A 13088-nucleotide genomic window follows, 5' to 3' on the forward strand; every position below is an offset into this window, starting at 1 on the left:
ATTATGAACTACTTAGTGATAAATCTGCCACAAATGAGAAAGACTTATACAATGAAAACTATAAAACACCACTGAGATATATTTAAGAAGACTTAAATAAGTGGAGAAACATATTGTGTATATGAACTGGAATACTGAATGTTACTAAGGTATCAGTTCTCCCCCAAACTGATATATAGATTCAATGCAATTTCAATCAAACTACTAGCAGAATTTTTTTTTATATAGAAAACCAGTTTCAAAATTCACATGGAAATTCTAAGGAACTAGAATAGACTCAACTTTGAAAAAGAGCAAAGTTGTAAGACTGATACGACCCGATTTCAAGACTTTTTATAAAGCTACAGTAATCACAACAAGCCTCCCCTGGCATAAAGATAGACAAATAGATCAAGAAAACAGCATAGAAAAGTTAGAAAAGGAATATACATAGCTGACCAATTATTGACAAATGTACAATAGCACCTCAGCAAAAACTATCCATATGCAAAAATTAACTTAAAATGCAGCATATACCTAAAGGTAAAAGTTCAAACTAATCTCTTAGAAGAAAGGATAGGAATCAATCCCTGTGGCCTCGGGTTAGGGAAAGGTCTCTTAGCTACAATATCAAAAGCACAAACAGCAAAGGAACAAAAGATAAATTGGACTTAATAAAAATCAAAACTTTCATGCTATAAGCAGTATCATCAAAACAGATAATCCACAGAATAGAAAAAAATATATTCGCAAATCATGTATGGAATAAGGGATTTGTATCCAGACAGTGAGAAAGAGTAACTCCATTCTGATGTTTTCCTGTTGGCAGCTCTCAAGCCTCACCACTCTTCCTCCACATCTGGGCAAACTGATAAGAAAGGCTGTGTACTCCTTCCTTTGGCATTGGCAAGAGTTAAAACCACAAAAGCCTTGGCATGTATGTGAGAACCCCCCCGCCCCCAGCTCCAGCCCGTAGCCACAGTAAAGGACAAGCCAATCTTCTTTCCTTCTCTCTCGGGCCATTTTTGTACTTACTTGAAAGGTTGCCCTGCTCTCTGCAAAAAGCCTGATTATGTAGGTAACAAAGCTGAGCTTTTCATACCCTCTTGGTGCACGTATGGTGTTATCAGTATTGACACCCAATCCAAATTTTGGGTAGGGAGGCCCCATTCCACTTCCATGGGATGACCATGACACAGAATATATAAAGAATGCTTACAACTCAATAATCAAAGGACAAAGTACCTAATTTAAAAGTTGGCAAAGTCTCTAAATAGTCATGGTCTCCAAAGAATGTATACAAATAGCAATAAAGGTACGAAGAGATGCTCAACAACTTCATAGGCCCCTGAGGTTTGGAATTCTTTTTTGTTTGCTTGGCTTTGTTTTGTTCCTTTTTAGAAATGCAGTTTTGCTATGTTGTCCCAGCTGGAATGTAGTAGCTACTCACAGGTGTGACCACCATGTGCTGTAACATCAAACTCCTGGCTTCAAGAAATCCTCCTGCCCTAGTCTCTTGAATAGCTGTGTTTACAGGGGTGCACTACTGTGCCTGGCCGAACATCTTTAGTCATTAGGGAAATTCAAAACAAAACCAAAATAAGATACCACTTCACACTCTCTAGCATGACTATAATCAAATAGACAAACAATAAGTCTTCCAAGAATGAGGAGAAATTGGAACTCTCATACATCGCTATGAGAATGTAAAATTGTAAAGCTGCTTTGGAAACTGTTTGGCAGTTCCTCAAATTATTTAAATGTAGAGTTTTAAATAATTCCAGCAATTCCACTCCCAGGTATATATCAAAGAAAAACAAAAATGGATACCCACATAAAAATTTGTATTAAAATGTTCATAGTAGTATATTTACAATAGCCAAAAAGTTGAAACAACTCAAATGTCCATCAGCTGACAAGTGGATCAATAAAATGTCATATATTCACACAATGGAATATTATATGGCCATAAAGAACAATGAGATACTGACAAACATAGTACAACATGGATGAACTTGAAAACATTATGCTAAGTGATAGAAACTAGTCACACAAGGCCATAAATTATACGATTCTATCTCTATGACATGTCTAGAATAGTCAGTTCTATAGAGACAGAAAGTATATGAGGGGTTGCTTAGGGCTGGAGAAAATTGTTACTGTGAGGTGAGTGCTTGTTAGGTATGGGGTTTCTTTTTAGAGTAAGAAAAATGTTCAAAAGTTGACTGTGGTGATAGTTGCACAAATCTGAATATTTGTGCAACTAAAACCATTGATCATATACTTTACCTAGGTGAGCTGCACTGTATGAAAATAATATCTCAAAGTTATTAATACTTTTTTCTGAGATGGAGTCTCACACTTGTCACCCAGGCTGGAGTGGAATGGCGCAGCCTTGGCTCACTGCTACCTTCACCTCCTGGGTTCAAGCGATTCTCCTGCCTCAGCCTCCTGAGTAGCTGGGATTATAGGCACACACCACCACACCCAGCTGATTTTTGTACTTTTAGTAGAGACAAGGTTTCACCATGTTGGCCAAGCTGGTCTCGAACTTCTGACCTCAGGTGATCCACCTGCCTTGGCCTCCCAAAGTGCTGGGATTACAGGCGTGAGCCACCACGCCCAGCCTCAAAGTTATTTTTTAAAATGCAGTGGAGAAAGGTTAGTCTTGTTAGTAAATGGTGCTGGAAAAAATGGATATCCACAAACCAAAACAAATGAAGTTCAATCCACACATCCTTATACTGTATACAAAAAATAGGTCCCAGTGATAAAGGCTTGGCATTCGGTGGGGGTGGGAGTCAAACTGGGGAAGGAGGCAACAGCTGCTGAGACTATAAAGACATCAGAAGGGCTCCAAATGCAATAACAACCACGGACTTCCGTCGGGAGAGTATCTGAAACTCGCCCAAAGGTAAGAGTCAAACTTAAATAAACTTTTAAACTTTCAAATTTAAATAAACTTTTAGAAAAATACACTTTAGAAAAATCTATTATCTAAAATCTATTCTCTAAATCTAACTTTAGAAAAATCTATTAGTTTATTTTCTAAAATAAACTTTTAGAAAGATCAGTACTTCGGGCCTCTATTGAATCAGATTCTCCATGGGGAAGATTTGGTAGTCTTGCAATTCCATATGCATCTCATGTGAGCTTTGTCATTGGAGAAGTCTAGGAAATACTGCATATATATTTGATACAAAACACAACTAAAACTTCTAATGATGTATCTGAATCTTTAATGATTCCAACATGCTTTATGAAACTCATTTATATATGATAAGATGACACCACTTAGTGTTTAAGAAACTAGGCTCTAGAGCTGGGCTGCTGAAATTCACACTCCATCACTGAACAAGAAAAATAATCTGTCCTCATCTGCATAATGGGAATAATAACAGCACCTAGCATGTTTGAGGGTAGAAATGAGGGTCTCCCTGAAGGAAACAGCATGTCTGGTTTAATACATCAAGAAAGAAACAGGTCCTCTAATAAAAAACAGGAGCAGGCAGACCTCAGGCAGGCGGAGCAGAGATTCTCTCTGGATTTCGGTCTCTTGGATCTGCATTAGAGGACTCTAACACCCTCGGAACATTCTAAGCAGGAGTGGAAAGAACTGGAACTGGGCCAAAGGAAGGTACCCTAGGACCAGGTGTGAAGATCTCTGGTAGGAGGCCCCAAATCAAAGGACAAGGCAACTATACCCTTTTCTGACCAGGTACAGAGCCAGGCAGCATTCATTTCCAGTTTGGTATAATCGACCCTTTAGTAAAGCCTCGTCCAGCCTCAGTCCCACTGGCCTATAGGGTATTAAAGCAAGGATTTGTTGTTCCCTGCTTGGTATCATCACATAAGTGGGAGCAGTGCCTCCTGGAAGCCAGCAGAGTGGTAATAGTAACTGGTACGGAATTCTAAGAAGTGAATCTCTGGGAAGAATTATGGCAGAAAGACCAGCAAGCCCCTCCCCACATGAACTTTGTCTCTTCATTGCCGAGAATGACAGGTTTAAATTTTATTCATTTTTCTCATAACTACAAATTTTAGCCCTCTTGAACCAATTTCTTGAACTGCTTTGTTTCTACATAAAATGAACATTTGGTTTAACCCATTCATACAATAGGTTTAAGCTATCACCAAATTAATTACTAGATAATTTATTGATCTAAAAACTGCCGGCTGGATGCAGTAGCTCATGCCTGTAATCCCAGTACTTTGGGAGGCTGAGGCGGGTGGATCACGAAGTCAGGAGTCTGAGACCAGCCTGACCAACATGGTGAAACCCTGTCTCTACTAAAAATACAAAAATTAGCTGGGCGTGGTGGCACGCACCTGTCATCACAGCTACTTAGGAGGCTGAGGCAGGAGAATCACTTGAACTCAGGAGGTGGAGGTTTCAGTGAGCTGAGATTGCGCCACTGCACTCCAGCCTGAGCGATAGAGCAAGATTCTGTCTCAAGAAAACAAAACAAAACAAACAAACAAAAAACTGCCAATGAGCCATTATTTTCTTAAATGCCTTCATTTTCCCTTTCCTTCCACCACCACCATCAACCTGTTGGCCTTCTTTCTGGCACCATGCCACGAAGAATATTTTTGCCCCATCACTAATTTGACTACTTACTAACAATGAGTAAGAAACAGCAAGGCCACACTGAGATGTGGATGTTGGGCAGTCCACCACAGTGACTCACCATGCTTGTGTAGTCATGAACTTCACATTTGAGTCTCAGCTAAATTTTAAATGGCTACATACAGGTCAAAGGATTTGTGTGTGCCATGAATTGTTAAAACCATAAATACTAAATTTTCAAATACCAAGACTACCAGATACAACCTCACTGCAACAAGCTGTATCCATTATTGGTGGTTCTTGTATCTCCATCAACTATAGTCACCAGTGCATAACATGATGCCAGAGATGAAGTATCTGAAGAAGCTTAAGGACCTGTCTATTTCAACTTTACATTTCTCACCATGCATAACACAGAGATAGGTACAGAGAAAAAAAAATGTCAATCCTCAATAAACAAAATGTGGTACATATATACCATGGAATACTACGGAGCCATAAAAAGGAATGAGATCATGTCCTTTGCAGGGACATGAATGAAACTAGAAGCCATCATCCTCAGCAAACTAACACGGGAACAGAAAACCAAACACTGAATGTTCTTACTTGTAAGTGGGAGTTGAACATGGAGAATACATAGACACAGGGAGGGGAATAACACATATCAGGGCCTGTTGGGGGTGAGGGGTGAGAGGAGGGGACCTAGAGGATGAGTCAAGAGGTGTAGCAAACCACCATGGCACACAAATACCTACATAACAAACCTAAATGTTCTGCACACGTATCCCGGAACTTAAAGTAAAATAATAATAATAATAATGTCCATCAATGTTTGTCAAATGGTACACTCTGTTAAATCAGACAGATCATACACAAAGATTTCTAAAATTAAAATTCATTTGCCACACATATGAAATTAACCCGAACACTGTGAATATCTAATCATTTTCACATGTGACATTGAATTTATTCTCACAGGCTAAAAGAAGTTAGGTGACTTTCTAAGGTCACCCAGTTAATAAACTGTGGAACCAGATGTAAGTCCAGATCTCTGTACTTCTAAAAGCAGTGGTGACTCTCAAAGAAACCATCTGAAAATGGCCTTCAAACAAGAGAGACAGAGCGTGTAGGCTGGACGGCAGTGTGGGACCATATTTCCCGTAACCTAGTTTTATAAGAGGCCTAAGTACAAGATCACTACAACTGTCACTTAAGCCCCTGGCTGTGTTCAGGGATGGTATCTTCAGAGTCACCTAGTGTTTCCAAAACCAAGAATAATAAATGACAAGTGACCATTGTGGAAAACACTTCGCTAGAACCATCAAACACACAATGGAGAAAGGCCACTGTGTCCCTGGAGCCCCTTCCCTGTGACACTGCCTTTTCCCATACCCTTCAATGGCGCTCATGCTACACTGATCCTCTTTTCTAACTCTCACCCACAGGTATTCTGCTAACACTGAGATGTCAGTGACTGATCGCAACATAAAGGCATTAGTTATAACGCATCTCAGCCCTGATGGGGAATTTCAGAAGCCCCAGTAACCCTGAAGTCTGCAGGTGAAGATCAGGTATGGGCTAGAACCTTCCTAAGGGTCCTGAAGTGACCACCTATTGATAGACACCCAGTCCTAAAAAGTTATAAACCCTGCTGTATCAAATAGACCTTTGGATGTGACTACTTTAGTGCAACTGCTTTTGAATTATGGTTTATAAAATTCTTATATAAAATAAACCTCTTCAAAGGAATGACAATCCAGGAATACTTTAAGTAGTAAAATTGATTTAATTTTTTAAAAGAATTTTAAAACTGGCTTTGAATGTATGCATTCCACCTGACTCAAAATATGCTTTTGATGGACATAAGTAAAGTAGCCAAGGGAAAAGAGAGAATTTTAAAGTATATCCAGGGCTTTCACAGCATTGCGCAGGCTTCACTGACACACACAAAGAAGCAGCTTCAAGCTACAGAAACAGGAACAATGAAAATCAAAGGCAAAGGAAAATGAACAAACAGGATAAAGCTAGGTGTTATTTCTTCCCCAGGAATATTTTTAGTTTATTACTTTTTGTTAAAGTGTACTGTGTGTCATTATAATCCTGTACACATGTTCTTTATGATATGTGCATTGCCCTATTTCTGTAAAGTTTGTCAGGAGGAGATTATTGTCATTATTACATGCATTTAGCAGAATGCTTTCTGTTGCCTACTGAATCAAGCTAAAGTCCTCAATCTCGTTCAAGTCCTGACAAAGTAACTCCAACCTATTTCTCCAGCTTTGTCTCCAAAACCCCCTCTGCCTGAAATGCTATTCCCCATCTGTACCTGCCCAAATCATTCTCATTCCTCAAGACCCAGATCTAAAGCCAACTCTCGCCAAGAATATTTCTCAGATTCCTCCAAGAGAAAAGGACAATCTCCTCACTTCTTTTAATTCCCAGGCATTTTATCTATACACTCCCACAAATGATTTATTTAAAACACCACAACTGGTCTTATATAATAGTTATTTATGCACATCTTGTTGCCACTACTGCGCATTAAGCTCCTTGAGGGAAGATACCATGTCTTCCCTGTCTTTGGAAACTTTGAATTATCTAGGAAAGAAGAGGTCACATAGAAGGAGCTCAAAAATAAAAACAACCAACTCCAATGAATAAATGAAAGCTTTACTCCTAAAAATATTCTTGATGCAGAGAAAGGTGGAGAAGGTGTAGAGTGGGATCTTTGGAGCGAACATGGCATGGGGCCAGAGGAAATGACTTTGCTGGTGGGTGAGGCAAGAGAAATATATAGACCTGACATTGTAACCAAAAATATTTGCTGCTGTGCAAGTTGATCAGCCAGTGTTAGAACAGAGATGAGCTATAGGTCAACAGTTGCTGTCAACAGGTTCCTATTTGCAGTCCCTGTTTCTTGTAAATATCAGTTATAAATCCTGTTAAAATGCTCATAAAACTTCAGGACTAAAAAGGACCTTAAAGTTCATCTAGTCTAAGGGCCCATTCTATGTTTGAGAAGCCGGGGTGACATTCCTGTTAAGCGGTCATCACTTCTCCGCTGGGGTATATCCTATAGTAGGCAGTTCTAAAATTAACCAGTAGATTCATACACCCTAATCCCTGGAACCTGTGAATATGGGGAGATATCACTCCTATGATTGTGTTGTGTTATATGACACAGTTCATCCTAAAAAGGGGCAATTGTCTGGATGGATCTAACCTAATCCCCCGAGGCCTTTAAAGCAGAGAACTTTATCCAGCTGGTGGCAGAAGGAAGGGTCAGAGAGATTCAAAGTACAAGAAGAATTCAACATTCCATTTCTGGCTTTGAAGATGGAGGGGACAGACCAAGGAATTCAGCTGGGTTGGCCCCTAGTAGCTAAGAATGACCCCTGGCCAGCAAGGAACCAGGATGTCGGTCCTCCAACCTCACCGAACTGAACGTGCCAACAACCTGAATGAATCTAGAAGCAGATTTTCCCCCCAGAGCCTCCAGATAAGAGCTTAGGCCAGCCATCATTTTGATTTCAGCCTTATGAGACCCTAAGCAGGTCTTGCTTAGGTAACCTGCTGGGTCTACCTGGACTTCTGACCCACATAACTGTAAGATAATAAAGGATATTGTTTTAAGCTGCTAAGTTCAAATTGTGGGTGTTTGGCACCAATCAAAAGCCTGTATGCCTCCATTAATATGAAGTCACTGCCTCTTCCATCTTTGGAGAGCTTTGGTTAGTAGAAAGTTCTTGTTTCAGTTCAATGAATTATTCCTTCCTGCAACACCCATTGATACTACTTCTATCAGTTGATGCACTCAGAGCAAATACAATCCTTCTTCACATGACAGCCCATCAAGAATTAAAATTGGTTTTCTGGAGCTTTCTTTATACTGCATGGCTTTGAGAGCTTTTGCCACCCTGTTCACCAACATATGAGCATGGCCTCATTTTTTCAGGTGACTAATATAGTGAGGCACTCACAAAAACACTGTGTCAATGCACCCCTTGCATTTCTGAATATCATTGGGCGGCTCCACCAGCTTCCTGCAGCTTGAAGCCTCAGTCCCACATACATTGATAATTTGTACTACAAGATGGATTACATTCCAGTGTCCAGAGAGAAACTGTCTTGATATCTCTGGGTCAGCCATTGTTTCATCATGACTGGTAGAAAAAAAAAAAAACCCAAAAGAAGGCTAATTTTTCAATTCCAGACACGAACTTGACATCCACCTCAACATATGTGTGGTTTATGAAGTTTATGAAGGAACATGCCCTCTGACAATGATGGAATAATTGGTACTAAACTAGCCCTCCCACTGCAAACAGATATAAAACTAGGGAAAAAACTGAATGAAAAAACTCTTTTCAGACATTGAACAATAAATAGCACGACACGATGATCCTTGAAAGAATACAGAGTGGAGCAGTCAGAGCCCTAGGAATAAAGGGGGCAGATGTGGAGCTAAGAAGCAATGAAGTAATCACTGGAACACAGCATGAGCTTCTCAGTTGCCCTCACTTTCTACCTGGAGGCAATTTCCCGCCTTTAGTGTAGGAAGATGGACTCTAAGCTGAGTATAGTCGTCTGGCTGAGCCGAGGAGACTGAGATAAGAGTTTATGGCTGACTAGCTAGCCAGCATTTGCAGGCCATGGTACCATAGTGGATGGAGCAGCACAGGGAAAGAGCTCCACAAATCTGCATAAGGGATTTCTGTGTGTCTTCGTCTGGCTATTAAGTTGTGCATGTGCACAAGGTCTACCAGAGAGTACTTCTGAGAGACATAGGAGCACCTGCTGACCAAAGTAGATGGAGCTCACTGAAAATTCCAGGCATTCAGTTGAGATCCCAGAACGTTTACACCCTGGGAGTAGTACCACTCTATCTTTCCAAGTTAAGTGTATTCTAGGTCCACCTGTAATGAGTTGAAAAGTGGTCTTGCCAAAAATACATCTATGTTCAAACCTTCAACACTTGTGAATGTGACTTTATTTGAAAAAAGTTTTTTCTACAATGTAATCAAGTCTGGGACCTCATCATCCTGGAATAGTTGGGTGGGCCCTAAATCCAATGACAAGTATCCTTGCAAGAGACAGAAAAAGAGGAGAGACACAGAGGAGAAAACTATGTGAAGATGAAGGCAGTGATTGAAGTTATGCATCCACAAGCCAACGGGTGTCTACAGCCACCAGAAACTGGAAGAGGCAAGGAAGGATTCTTCCCTAGAGTCTTCCAATGGAGTGCAGCCCTGCTAACAGCATGATTTGGCCTCCAGAATAGTAATAAAATAAATTTCTGTTGATTCAAGTTACAAAGTTTGTGACAATTTATTAAGACAGTCCCAGGAAATGAATACATCACCCTAACAAAACTGAAAAATCAAACATCAAGAGGGTCCAGCTGACCTTCTAGTAAATATGCTACCTGCCAAAATGAAGCTCAATCTTTAACAGAAGACAGTAAAATCCAGACTCTCATACAATTAAAATATAAAATATTTTCTATTAAAAATTTAAAAATGCTTAGATATGCAAAGGAGCAAGAAAATGTGAACTGTAGCCAAAGACAGAGAGAGATCTAGAGATGAGACATATGTTGGACTTTACAGACAAGACTATGTTTAAGAATTTAAAGAAAATGAAACATACAGTGGATGAACAAAGAATCTTAGCACAAAAAAGGTAATAATAGAATGAAATGAAAATTCTATGACTGAAAACTACATAATCTGAAATGAAGTCTGCAAACATCTGAAATTTACATACATTTTTCATTTAGGAAACAAGGCACATTAGAAATATCATAAGGCTTGGCGTTCAACTTTTAGTTTCACAACTCACGAGTCATGGAATTTGGGGCAAGTTATGGTGGTAGATTAATTTTTTTCTGAACTATACAGCATCACACTTCCCAAGCCATTTCTTCTGGCTTTGCTTTTTGTCCCTGCCATATCCAAGGGTTCAAATGAAAGTAGTCATCTTAGAAATCTCATATTCCATTCCAGAGTATTTGGTCCAAGGTATGGTGGCACCTGACCTAAGCTTGGACAATTAGAGTCTTTCCCTCATCATTTTTAAATAGAACTAAAAGAGAATAGGGTCAAGTTTCTTTAAGTCAGAGATTCCTCTGTGCCTAATTAAATGATGCTCTCCTCTCAGGATAACTGATTGGCCTTACTCCAATTCTTCAATAGGGATTGTTCTTTTAAGTTGACCTACTCTTTATTAAAAAAAAGAAAACCATCAAGTTGCATAGTTTGAAGAGGACTTGGTGTAAATGTTTTTATGTTACCTTTTCTTGCAGCTGAGGATAATGAAGCACTCAAAAAACAAGTGGTTCTCTTCAACTGTCTCCTATTGACACATTATACTCCCACTCATTATTCCCCCGAATGTCCATATCCTGTCTTGGCTTATGCTAATCTCTCCTTTCCTTCTTTTCTCTTCTTATAAAAATTCCAAGTATTCCTTTAATGCTTAGTCTAGAGATCGTCTCCTCTGTGCAACTTTCCTTGGTTCCTCCAACAGAGTAATTCTCTTCCTCATATATCTACTGTGGAATTTTGTAAACCTCCTTCAGAGTATGTAGTATCATATTACTTGCATTAAAGCTCATTCTGTTGATGTCTGTCTTTCCACAAAGTGTAAGCTTTGTAGGAGCAAGAATTGCATCTTTATTCCTCTTTGAAGCCCTCACTGATCCTGCCTAGTGAAGCTTTGCACATATAGTGATTAATCAATATTGCATTAGTAGAGACTAACTAATCTCAAAATTTTAATTTATACACATATTAGAACTATAAAATGTATTAGAAGAACTGGAATTTCCTTCTGGGTGAAGAGAAAAATCAATAGAGGTCTGGCTTTGAGTGCAGCTAGCACATAACAGGTAGACAACTAACACTTGTTACATTGAATGACATGATCGGGTCCACAGCTATAGATAAGGAAACTGAAGTCCAGAGAGGTTGGGCAAATTTGCTGAAGTCACAGAGCAAGTGGTGGCAGAACTATCTTTCTATTAGATAAACTCCCTCCCATTCATACCTTTTCCATTGCATTGCCATAAAACACAGCCTTTGCAACATTACATTTTAATGATTCTCCGTCCATCTCCCTTCTCCATTTTCCCCCCATTTCAACCCCAATAAATACCTTGTATCTTTATGGAAAGGATCCTCTTTAATCTCAACTTTTCACAAGACTCTCAAGGTGCTGAGGGGTATTCAGATTGCAAAACTTGAATATAAGGTTCACTGGAGGTATATGGAGAGCTATTTTCTGCTGAATTCCATTAGTCATAGCCAAGGTTGGGGAAGAAAGTTTTCATTTTTGTGAGTCACTGTTTATCTGCCTATAAATTTAGTAATGAAATGCCTATGCCACAGGGATGTGAAGAAATTTCATTTTTGCTTATAAAATCCTCAGGGCATGTTTGGATACAAAATGCAATAACACTATAAAATATTGCCCTGAGATTGCTATCTCCAAGCCTGGAACTCATTTCTACATTATGAGAAGCAAAGAAGATTTATGGGAAAGATAAGGAGATAGCTTTTCTCAAATATTTAAATGAAGTTTTTCTTTAAATAGTCATTGTCTGCTAGTGTCCTCTTAGGAGCTGACAAAGAATATTTGTCAGTGGCTCTAGAAATGTTCTATTTATCAGTGGTTGGGGTAATACTTTAGTAATAGTAAAAATAACTACAATTTGTTAAACCTTATACAAGATCACTTTCAACCATCATTACCTTAAATCCTCACAATATCTTTGCAGAATACTTGTTAATAGTACTTTATAGATATGGAAATGGAGGTTCAGAGAAGTTGAGCAAATTTCCTCAAGTCACAGAGGAGCAGAGCTGGGATTCCCAACCAGATCTTTATGACTCCAGATGCTTTTGCTTTTTCTACTACTAGTCTACCTAAGACCAAGTAACATAGATCCATAATCTACTATTCACAGTCAGACTCTTCATTTTATCTTAAGGAAACATCTGGCAACTCCTCATTATCTTTAGAAAAAAAAAAGTTTTACAATAAATACAGATTGTATTTATTGCTCCCAGTACACGGAATAGACGCTGTTGGAAGCCTCTCCCAGTTAGTGCTTTAGGAAACAGTGTAGGCCTGTAATTGTAACCCAAAGAGACAAATTTAGGAGCTAAATGTGGGCCCCTTGATGGTATAAAACGCCGAAGGTAATGGAATCACCCTCTCTCTTGTCCCTCTTAAAACCCTGATAAATGTGAATAAAGGTGTGAAAAGCTAAAACTTCACAAGGTCAAGCTGAATAGGACAGAAGACATCAACATGTGAAATCTTACAAAAAATGTAAAGGCACAAAGCAGACAGAGGAGGGGCAATTGGCTTAGCAGTGAAGTAATGCTGCAGAAGAGAATGCTAACAGGAAAGAAGCCTTTGAAGAAATAACTGGAGTCAGCCAGGGAAAAGCACATGGATGTACACAGAGACCCAATGATGCCTGGTCAGGACCCCAGCTGCCTCTTCTCAACCCTGAGCAGCCAGGCAAAGACCA

This window comes from Colobus angolensis, unplaced genomic scaffold, assembly GCF_000951035.1.
Source record: "Colobus angolensis palliatus isolate OR3802 unplaced genomic scaffold, Cang.pa_1.0 Scaffold205, whole genome shotgun sequence".
Lineage (NCBI taxonomy): Eukaryota > Metazoa > Chordata > Mammalia > Primates > Cercopithecidae > Colobus > Colobus angolensis.